The sequence below is a fragment of the Sebastes fasciatus genome, chromosome 15, assembly GCF_043250625.1.
Source record: "Sebastes fasciatus isolate fSebFas1 chromosome 15, fSebFas1.pri, whole genome shotgun sequence".
Classification (NCBI taxonomy): Eukaryota; Metazoa; Chordata; class Actinopteri; order Perciformes; family Sebastidae; genus Sebastes; species Sebastes fasciatus.
In genome coordinates this window covers 14,905,061-14,917,337 of record NC_133809.1, presented here as the reverse complement: position 1 = coordinate 14,917,337, position 12,277 = coordinate 14,905,061, and the positions used below count along the sequence as shown (strand labels likewise).

At 38.6% G+C, this 12,277-nt stretch overlaps 1 protein-coding gene across 1 annotated transcript in view; it reads right to left on the bottom strand.

Moving 5' to 3' along the window:
* Positions 1 to 9,548, bottom strand: part of meis2a (Meis homeobox 2a) — a 202,635-nt gene extending 193,087 nt beyond the window's left edge. Inside the window, exon 1 of the mRNA XM_074660036.1 lies at positions 9,236 to 9,548. The gene's annotated coding sequence lies outside the window, so the exon portion shown is untranslated. The remainder of the gene's footprint in view (positions 1 to 9,235) is intronic.
* Between the last annotated feature and the right edge of the window lie 2,729 nt (positions 9,549 to 12,277).

Genomic DNA, 12,277 nt, shown 5'->3' with positions numbered 1-12,277 from the left:
CGGTATGGTACAGTATTTTATTTATGCACGCAACTCAGCCTCTGAGTCGCATGAGACAACCTTTACTCGCTCATTTATCTGAGTGGAAGGGAAAACTGGCGATTGGTAACCTGCTCACATACAGAGAACCTGCATTATGACCAAAGGGATTAGGACTGAGTGATATCTGCGCCTTTCAACAAGGAATGAATGCAAGACAGTCATCTTCTCCACATGTTTTAAGCCCCATCAGATGACAAGGTCTGATCCTCACCAACAGTGAAAAATGACAACAACAAAAAAATTCTGAAACCACCAATTACACCTTTAAACTATAACCACAGCAACGCACAACTCCAAATAAGAAAGAATACATGGAAAAATGGGGGTTTCAGTCTCATTTACTGTTTGCACTGTCCTCAAAAGCTGCCAAATAAAACTTTAAATAAAGTCTCATTTTGACCCATGAGAGGACCCGGAGACTTAAAACCAGGAAATGAAAGTGCACCACCCCTGGCTTCACTAATAAATGTCTCCGCACTTTCCAAAGAACACCTTGCTGGAGGTACAATATACACCCTGGCCATCCTCGGGCTGATTTTCCTCCTCAAGTGATGCACCAAGAATCTCAGCCACATTCATTTACCAGGTTTGTCTATAATTTCAGTGTCTTCACTCAACAAATATAACTCTAAAGGTTTCAAAAGTGTTTAAAGTATGCCAAATAAAATGTGACTGAAAGAGCTTACACATATGCAAGACCCTTCACACACTCACTCCTTTTTGCTGCTTAAATACTGTATATCTACATCAATAACTTATTCCCTGGGTGAAATTTATGTGACAAAACATGCAACAACGACTGGCCTAAAGTAGAAGTATGGACCTTAATACAAGAAGTACGTTGTATCCAATTTGACCACAGAGCCTGCTGACTTTAAGGTCAGAGGTCATCCAGAATTGCTAAGACATTCAGTTAGGGATGTCACGAGAACCGAGACTTGGGTACCAGGTCGATGCTAAAATTCTGAAAACGTGACGGTAATCATTTTTCTACAGTACCGCAGGTTCCGTAGGTATCGTCAGGGCTCAAGATTAACGTCATCCCGTCATCCCGGGGACAATAGGAAATGTGTTTGGGACGCAGTAAACTCACTATTGACGCATTCAGGGGACACACCCTATTCATACCCTGAAAATGCTACATTGTGAACAACAAATCCGTATTGAAATCAGCAGGAGGAGAGCTAGTTAACATCAGCTGTTAGCTACATTAACGGGAGGTGCCATTGATTTACATTATGATGCATTCAGGCTCTATTCAGAAAAAAATATATATATTGGGTGTAGGGTAAATTATAACGTTATCATGATGTGTTCAAATGTAATCTTGCAAAATGTAGTTTTTGGCGAGAAACTTGAATAAATACAGTTGTTTTTCTAGGAGATGTTTTCACAGCAATACAAAATAGTTAAAAGAGAGGAAATTATGATCCGTTTAACTTCTTATTAACAAAAACCAGTATGCAAATTGTAATAAAGAAGTGTATGTTGAAGTAGATGGGATTTATCTTTTTACCATGGTGTCGAATTTGTATGGGGAATCGTGGAATTTCACTGGTATTGGTATCGACTACTGAATTTCTGGTATGGTGACATCCCTACCTTCAGTAATACAGTAGCCAAATACATGTGTTTGAAATGTCTTTGTCAAATTTAGGTGTACAGAAAGAATCCCATTGGGTTCCCAAACACATCTCCTTTGCTACACATTTGTCATCGGGGTGCCAGCTATGAGCATATGCTGTACTTAGTGTATACAAGCCTTGACTTTTCTAGCCTTTTAACCATTAGGATCTGCCACGAGGCCTTGACCAGGTGTACGCCGCAACGACGAGCTGAAAGTAAGCAGCCCTCACAAAAAGGCTAGACATTTCATAACATCAACAAAAGTGAGATTTCTCTGTAAACAACCTGTCAATCATTTCCATTAAAAAATGTTTTGTCATTTTTTTGTGAACACTTGTTTTGAGACTTTCTCCAACTGTATGCTTTATTTGACAGTTTCAATCATGTAGCAGTGCATCTTTCAGCTGCAGATGTGGCAAGGGGTGTCTTCCCTGTGTAGTTTCCCCGTAGCAGTGTAATCTATGGAGGAAACAGTAGTGTTTTTTAATGAGAAGCCATGGTCTCCTCTTCTTCATAACAGCTCTTGTCTGTCTGTAGCACGGTGCAGCACAGCACAGCATGCTCCACTGAAATGTGGTCTGTCTATGTGGGATTGCCGGGGCCCCTTTGAAGTACTGAGCTGCGGCTGTTTCCTTTGTGTGTAACAACGCAAAAAATCAAACCTAAAACCAAAACACCCATAAGAATACCTGAAAGGGGTACAATATAAAGTGCCATATGTATATGATGCTTTACACATCTCGTCTTTGTTTCATCCCCTCCCCTCCGCCGTGATTATGCATGTCTTCTGTGAAGAGCTGCACTGCGTCTGGAGAGCCCCTTGAATGGAAACTGTGAGGTACAGAGAGGCACATTAAAATCCTCTAAAGCTCTCAAACGAACAACCTAGGGACAAAACATGAATTCCATGCGGTTTCTCCCCTTGTAGTGGTGCAGCGCAGACAAGCTCACATTTAGCACCGACTGCCATCTCAGACAGTGGGTCCAGTGGGATGTGTAGCTATGTGTTTATCAGAGGATGAACTTCCTCTTTTAATGTGGCACGTTTCCCCCCCCGTTCTATCCTCCCTCCTTTCCGCTTTCCTTCCTCTTAGTTGAAGGTGAAGCACCCGAGTTCAGAGAGCGAGAGGATCAGCCGTCGCCTGAGTCACACAGAGCTCTGCTCTTTGGGAGCTCGGGGTTTTGTCCCTGTGTAGACGCTGTGGCACACTTACAGTAGTGAGAATGTATGATGCTTTAATATAGGGTTTATAGGAGCGTGGCCTACATAGTGTCTGTGTTTGGGAACTCAACTACAGAATATCAAAATTGGCAACTTGGAAATCACCTAGCTTATTTTCACCAGGGAAATAAAATAATTAATGATAAAACTGGTAACATGAACATAGAAATGACAGTTGGCATCAATCTCTTGCTACAGTCTAATAAACGTAATCTTACACACAGGATAATCAACTAATATTGCATCGTGTTCCCCTTAAGGAAAATACATGCTTAAAGGTACAGTGTGTGGGATTTGGCGACATCTAGCGGTGTGGTTGCAGATTGCAAACAACTGAGTATCTCACTCCTCCCTTTCCAAGACTGCGGTAACGTGAGCTGCCGAGTGCAAAACTGTAGTAACATCGTTAGCCTCGCTCAGAGACCATCCTTACCATAATAAGAGCAACGGAAATCAGACGGCGGCTGGCGGTACCACGGTTTTGCACTCTGTGGCTCACGTTAACGCAGTTTCACAAGCGGGTTGGAGAACTACGGTGGCCTTCAGGTAACGTAAAAACTCTAAAAGCTCTCTCTAGAGCCAGTGTTTGATTTGGCCATTCTGGGCTACTGTAGAAACATGGCGGACCGCCCGCTCCCTATGTAGATATGAAGGGCTCATTCTAAGCTAACAAAAACACAAGGATTCTTACAGGTGAATATACACTAATGAAAACATGAATATTATATTCCATTTCAGCTAATAGATCCCCCGAAATGTTACACACTGGCCCTTTAAATTGTTCCAAGGTTTTGACATTGACTGACCTCCTTAATTGCTCCTGCCCCATTGTTTCCCTCATATTTTCCCTTAAGTCTCTTTTTAGATTGATAGAATTCACCTCCCTCCACTCCGTATGACAATGTCACATATTTTCTTAAACATTATCATCATCTGTATCGGTGTGGTTAAAGAAGTTTCCACCTATTTGATCAATATTTTCTTCCACATCAAAACATCATAAAATAACGAGCGCTGAGTGTTTTACACTTCTATAAAACCTCATTTTTAATTCATAGATCACACAGTTATAATTTAATGCAATCTAAGTTATTGCTTCCTCTACCTTTCTTAATTGATCACCCAATAAGTAAAATATATCAGCTCTATATCAACAAACAACGTGTTTTAATCACAGAACAATATAAGATCTGAATATTCTGTAAAACTGTGCTGAGCTACTACAACTGTCATCTTGAGAAAATAAGCAACAGAGCAATTAAATCCAGTATCGATGGCGCCCTCTAGTGGACAATTTGCATCACTGCTATGAAGGTACTATGTTCACAAGTACATCCAAAAGTTAGAGGAACCAACAGGTTCTGGTACTACAAAAGTTCAGAAACTACAGAAGCTCCTTGAGCAGGTTTGTTTTTGTTATCCAACAGCATTTCACAGAACCAACTGTGGTTATTGTGGCCTTCATCAACTAATGAATGATGATGAGGAGTGGTGAAATATCTTCAAGACACAGCAGCAAATCCAGATTATTTTGCCCCTATGCTTCCTTTGGTGTGTTTACCCATGTAATGTCCCATGAAATACGATATCTCTGTGGGCAGTACAGATCGACCAGCTTAGATATTCAAGTCACAAGTAAATTACAATAAAAGTGAACAGGCATGGAGCACCACATTAAAGTAGCTGCTGGGTCAGAGGTGCCAGAAATATTTCAGAGGAACAAACACATCAGAGGATGTCAAACTTTTTCCAAATATCCTCTTCTGGAAACAGGTTTGTCAATTAGAAAATGACCAAACAGTTGTAAGTTCTCCCTCAACACCACCGAATGCTGACTTTAAATGCCGCTATTGTTCAAAACCACATTACTGGTTCAGAAAAATAGCTGATGCCTGGGTGCTACACTGTGCCTGCCCATTAGTTAGGGTAGGTATAATGCAGAGGACAAATTCCTGCAGAGGGAACAATCAAATATTTAAGACACAATATGAAATTACTTTCAACAACATTAAACAATATGAGACAGAAAGGTTTGCATAATAAAAGGAGCTCGATTGGGAGCATTTCTATTACCTTCGCACGGTTCTCAACTTGGTGACGGCTGAGCCGGCGGCTCACAGCTAACGGTGCTAACAGGGAAAACAACGGCAACACTGCTGACAGAGCTAACAGTGTTAACTTGGTAGGGAACCGGTGGGTGGATGCGACAGCGCCCTCGGTCGGGACGGCGTTATCAGCTGTCACCATCATATGAGAGCAGTGCAGAACAGCGGCCGTGAGCTAGCCAGTGGGGCACGCTCACATGCACTAAAAGGCACGCACGGCCGGCCCGGCGATGTAAAAAAAACACAGAAGCTCGGATTACAACACACACTGAGTGAGAGCAACTTCAGTCTCTGCTCAGATCGACATTACTGCTCTATATCTTTACATTGCAAATAGTTGTTTTGATGCTATATTAAAGCTCTGGATATCGTATAGAGAGAATAGATGTAGAAGCACATGATTTGACACACAAAAGTTTTAAACAAAGAAGTCCTCATTTGAAAAAATTAAACTAAAATAATTGCTCAGTACTAAATCACAAGATCAGCTTTTGAGTCTTGATGCCGCAGGGGTAAACAAACAAACTTTAGGCCTCATAAAAATCCAAATCTTTTAGTAAACAAATACTCGTCCAATGGAATAGTAGCTTCTCTGTATGGACGACGTCCATACAGAGAAGCTACCTTAACAATGAAGCCAAACTACCGCCACCCAAGTTGCATATTTACATATTATTTTGGCAACCAATTCCTCCACCATAATTTAACTGAAATCACAGCAACTCTTACTGCCGAAGTTGGAAGATGTTGAATTTAATCCCTCATGTTTGTGATTAAAATGTGTATTGTTGTGTGTATAAACTGATCATCATGTTTGCTTTGCGTCAATCATACTATGTTAAAAGTGTTGCATGCTAAATGCAGTTGTTCTTTTCAAAATAAGTTATAAGTGATAGACTAAACTAAACTGAACCTGTACAGGCTCATGTACCACAGTACCACCTCTGGTGATTCCACCCAGTGCAACAATATACTTCAACATCAGTTAATAGGTCAGATCACAAGTTAGGCGGTTTCTCAATAGTCCTTCATTTTAAAGGCTCTGCAGACGGGGCTAGTATCATCCGATATATCAGCCTGCTGAGTTTTGTGAGTTAAAAATTATTGCATATTAATTTTTTTCTTACTACTGCTGTTACAATAAAAAATGAGTTTACAGTTTATTCAGCTTTTGTATGCATAATTAAACAACAGCTACAATTCGGCATCTCATAATATATGTCATGCAAATGTTCTACTGCCTCGCTTTGCACTGATGTTGCAATGCTTTCTTATACTACCAAAATACTCAGAAGCAGCGTTCTGCTGTTATAACCTCAGTCGGTAACCTCCATCTCAAGCAAAGACCAAAAGGAAACCCGAGGACAAAAACAGAATGATGTTGATGTGGGATGACTCAAACATCAAAGCGGACTCGCAGCATTTAAAAGTCTTTTCTGCACCTCCTCTATAAATACTTCACCTGCTTAAATTTTTGTCTGCATCTTCACTGACTGGTAATGATAGGTTACTCTGCATCTGGCGTGTTGCTCCTCGCCCTCCTTAACGCCAAGGTTATCAAGTTCAAAAGAATTTCAGACTCACTCATCAAGCTGAAAAAGTATACTTGGAACAAACGGATGACTACAGAGGAAGTTCGGATGTTCTTACCAAGTACTTGTTTGGCATAACTTTGATGCCAGATGTTGATGCGATGGACACATGTTTTGCCAAGATGCCACGAACTGACAGAGTTGATGGTGGAATCCTAGTTCCTGTGTGTGTGTATATGTTTGAGTGATTGAACATATAAATATCTGGGATACACACTGCCGTGTTGCTTTCCGAGGCGGTGTGTTAAATGACAATGACACTCATCCCTTCATGGTGACAGGATGAACGCATCACCGTGATCAAAGCACTGGTGACACGCCTTGAGGAGACAGACGTGTGCTTTACGTATTAGGGTGGGGGGTTTGGTATCCATAAAACAATTCAAATAAAGTTTTTTCTCACCATCAATAAACATGTGTTTGTCTCAGATAAGGTCATCTCTCTCTAACACTCCTTCCTCTTCATCTTATTTGTATCTGTGTATTGCCACTGTATGTTGAGAGCTCTTTACATAATGCTGCACAACTCAACTGATTCATCTGTATAAAACATAAAAATGGGGCTCCAAACATCTAACGCAGAAATCTAGCATAGAATCTAATTTAAAATCTAAAAAATATATATAACATAAAATTGGACACTTCCAGCCACTGTATAATTAATCTACTGATTATTTTATCAATTAAAGGGACTGTATGGAAGAATCTGAAATTGCTTGTTAACAGTGAAACCTGTGGCAGTTAAGTAAACAACAGTCAGCGTCCTGTTGCTCGCGCTTGTGCTCGCACTACGTAGACGCGAGCGAGCATCGGTCGAAATAGGGGGGCAACACACACTCTCGCTTTCTTTTGCTTCACTACTGACTTTCCACGTACACACACACTCACACAACACAAGTCCCCCCCCGACGTCAGTCACATTCCTGTTTTGCAAGACACGCTTCTCAAGATACAACTGTTTTTTTGTGCTTCCGTAGAGTTTGTGTTGGAGTCTGAGCTGTGGTGGAGGATGGTCGTTTGTTTGCGGACTCCATTTCTAACCAACCGTTAGCTATTGTTAGCTATCCCTGTAGCTGCGCAGAAGAGAGTAGGCACACGCGAGCGCGCATGACATCATATCTGCTGGGACACCAGCCCAAGTCCTTCACATAAAAGGCCTCCTGATAGAGGAAACACAGAAAGTCGCAGGTCTCATTTTTTTAGGTTAGGTTACAATCTGTTCCCTCATTTGCAATAAAAAAACTATTTATGTGTGTAAAAAGTTACATTTAGCCCCTTTAATAGGTCAATATAGAAAACTCAACTTTCTTCAGTAAAAAAAAAATTGTTATTCAAATTTACAATATAGAGAAAAGCTGTAAATCCTCACATGACAAAGCCATACATTTACAAATAAAATTCAAGAAAAGTGAGCATCGTCAACTGAGCCTTTTCCGATTGTCAGGATATTTAATAAGATAAAATAAGAGACCATTAGCCTATTTATCCCGAGGGGATATTGCAGCAGTTGCAGTACAACGTACAAATATGAAATATCAATAAAAAGTGCAAAGTATGAAAATATCAATGAACAGATTATTACAAATTGTATTAAGTGTATTAATTACAATATTGTAGGGTTGCCCATTGGTGCTTTCACTAAATATTTACACTCGATTCTTTTATTAATAATCATCAGTAATGTGGATATAATGACTTAATAGGGTAAAGGCAAAAAATAACTAGAAAAGTCTTGTAAATTCAGAAAATGACATTTACTGTAATGCAGCCTTTAAAACCAGGATAAGTCAACACTTATGCCATATTACGATATTCAAAAATGTAAGACGATATCTTGTCTCATATCACGATATTGATATAATATATAATTGATAAAATTGATAAAATAAGAGACCATTAGCCTATTTAACCCGAGGGGAAATTGCAGCAGTTGCAGTACAACGTACAAATATAAAATATCAATAAAAAGAGCAAAGTATAAAAATATCAATGAACAGATTATTACAAATTGTATTAAGTGTATTAATTGCAATATTGTAGGGTTGCCCGTTGGTGCTTTCACTAAATATTTACACTTGATTTTTTCATTAATAATCACATCAAAATATCAATAAAAAGTGTAAAGTATAAAAATATCAATGAACAGATTATAACAAATTCTACACAATGCCTAAATATAAACAATAATGATGATTATCTCATATCTCAAGTTGCTTGAGGTGCATGTTGATCAATTTATCACACACACCAGTGACTGTCACCTAAACTGATAACCCAGTTTCATCATAACCTGCCACAAACTACAATTACACATGTTTGACCAAGATTCAAGAAAACACTGTGCTGTCTAGACACATTGCTTATTAGCTAAAGTAAATACCAGTTGACACTTGTTGGTGTAAAGACATGAAGGACGTCCAGAAAAGCAGCGCTTACTGTGAAAAGCCTGACTTCAGTTAACCTAGAAAAGTTTTATAGTAGTTTTATGTAGGTTAGTGGAGTAAAAAGCACAATATTTCCCTCTGAGATGTAGTGGTGTATGCATAAATACACAAGGAACACATATTACATACTCAAACAGCAGAATACCATCAAGGCAGACAACACATAAACACAATACAAAAGTAGGTAAAGACAATTAAACTTACAGTTAGTCGAAGAACTCTCTTGCTAGCTGGCATCTTCTTCTTCAGGGAATAAAACACAACTTCTTTGGTCTGGAAACTTCTTTCTTTAAAATGTCTTTATCTTCCTGTTTTGCACGACACTTTAATGCTAATAACGCTTCCGTATTTTCACAAATACTGGACACGTGTTGGACACGTGGTTACCTGGCGTCTGATTTGGGCCACGTGTTCTTCTTCTTCTTCTTCTTCTTCTTCTAATTATTAGGGCCAGAGAAGGTCCTATTGAAACTGTAGTGTTTCTTCTTTTTCCTTTTCGCCTTTTTGAGGGCCTTCACATGCTCAAAAAGTTGTTAAACTTGGCACACTTATAAGACGCGGTGAAAAATTTGATATTTGGGCTATCTCAGTTATGAAGAGAGACAGAAGATGAAGACATTACAAAGTTGGGCCCTAGGTAAAACACACTGCCTCCTAGTGGACAGTCTGGGAATAGCCTTTTTGTTTTTTGTTAATTTATATATATGTATATGTATATATATATATTGCTATATATATTGTAATTTATATATATATTGTTATAAATATTTATATATATATATATTGTTATATATATATGTATATATTTATATATATACATATGTTTAGTAGTGGAGGTGGAGGCAGGCCACCATACCTGAAACAACCACCTCTAATAAAAACCACTAATATCATAAGAAATTAATACACTTTTGTGAAATTAAACATATGCTTTTAGGGAAAAAGAACAGTGGTGCTGTTTCACATAGCGAATGCCATTTATTTATTGAGTGAGACTGTTTTGTTTTTTTATCCTCATCTACTAAACAAAATTGATTGTGAGACAAGAAGTGTCATATGGGTGGCTTAAAGGTCCCATATTGTAAAAAGTGGGATTTATATATGTATATATATATATATACATATATATATATAACAATGGGAACACAGGTGTAAACAATAATGGGTGCATTCCTGTAAGTGTACCAATGCCAGGGCCCTGTTATTGTGCATGTTGGCTCATTGCCATGGTTTACTGGCACACTTAAATGGAACAGAGCTATCGTAAATGTTATTACTCACACCTGTTGTTTTTCTTATCATAAGTCAAAATATCTGCCCTGCGAAAGTTCTATAATAAGTCAGCTCATACTTAAACACATACCGTATATGACGTGTTCAAAAAGTCTGTGATATAATATGTTTTTTTGTGTAAAATATATATAAAACCAACTTCTTCTTCACTGCAATGCACTCATACACACAGGTGCAGTAATTTAATGTAAGAGTTAATAAAAGACAAAATATTTTGCATCTTGTTAGATGAAAAAAAAAGAGGAATATGGAAATTATTATTATATTAATATGAAAGAAACCCAAATCATGAGAGTGATGCAGAGACCACCTTGACAGGTCCATGGAAGAGAGATTAACTGATACCAATATCAACTATGATCGGGAAGTTTTAAGTCCAGGTACAATGCTCTTTGAGAGATATGAAAGCATTCAATGGATTGCACTGCAAATGCAAGTTTTGCAGACATGTGGAAGATCAAGACTAAATGAGATATTGTCCACACTGATTAGAGAAAACTTGATGTTGTTGATGACCTGTTTAAGTCTGCGACAAGAACGTGTTGATAAATGTGTTGAATTGGTGTACAGTAGTATCATTTTTAATAATTATTATAGTGCTTGAAATTGCTATGTTGCTCCAAATTTGTTGATTGTAGTTGATTGTAGGAGGGGAACTACTCAAGAACAATTAAGTTGAACTAATGTGCTTGTGTATGTGTATTACTGTTACATAATTTTACTATACTTCTATTTATTTATTTATATTTATATATTTCTGGGGTGTTAACCTTTGTTTTCACCTTCAAATAAGTGGTTTGGATAATGCAGTTGCCCATACATGTTTGACAGAAAGCTCCTCCGCACATACAGAATTACATGGTTGGATGTCCTATTTAAGAATTGCCTGGACCTTTCAAAACTGAAAACAGACTTATTTTATGTTTAACATAATAAACAATCTGGCAAACTAAGAATATTATCAACCATCTTGTGCTGCCATAAGTGTAGGTTGATAAAACAAAATACACCATTCATACTTTGGGCTGAAACCAGTGTCTTGAACATCATCAGCCACAAGGGGGAGCTAAAACACTAATTTCACAAAACTGTAAACTGTGTGTTGTTTTTGAGGAGAGATAAGAACCTTTTGTTAATCTGGGGCTTTGATTCTTGTCCTGTGCTTGAGCCATATCTCAGACTTGTCTTGACCTTGGGCTATAGCATGAATATTTTTGTTCCAAATGATGCACTTCAACCTCAATACAAAATAATCTGATGAATAGAAATTATGATTACAACACCTGAGTCTTGATTTAACCTTTCTCTGGTCTCGGACAGTCTCTACTTCCTCCTTTCTAGAGAAGAGCTTCACTAAAAGAGTGTGCATCACAGACTTGTGCTTAAACATTATTGTTGCACATGATGAACAATATTTCCACCCACTTGATGGCAGTATAGACCAAAAAGAAAGCACTGACAATGAAGCGGTTCAAATTTCACCTAGCAACAGGGCTGCTGCTTGTTCATTCACACACCTACATGGTTACACGTGATGCCCTTCCACTTTCACATGTACAAACAATCCATCACAAGTACATGCAAGCACACTATATAGCTCAAGTACGTATATAGGCTGATACATAAAACCTTAAGTCATCTGCAAACGCTAGCACGGATATGCAGATAAACAAGTGGGCCTCTGCATACATAAACAATAAACAATGGAATTTAAACAAGTGGAAATCATTATAGACAAACAGAGCAGGCAGCAGTGCAAGGAAGAAGCTGTGTCCATGTGACACCAGAGCTCTGTCATACAGCCCAGTGCTACTGTCAGCCCACATAAAGCCACTTTCAGTGTGAATGGAAACGCTTTGATTTGGCTTTCAGGCCACGGTCAGAGTCAATGCAACAGGCTCTAATAGTAGAATTACTCCCACCACTTTTACCCCTCCGTCTCCCACTTTCCTC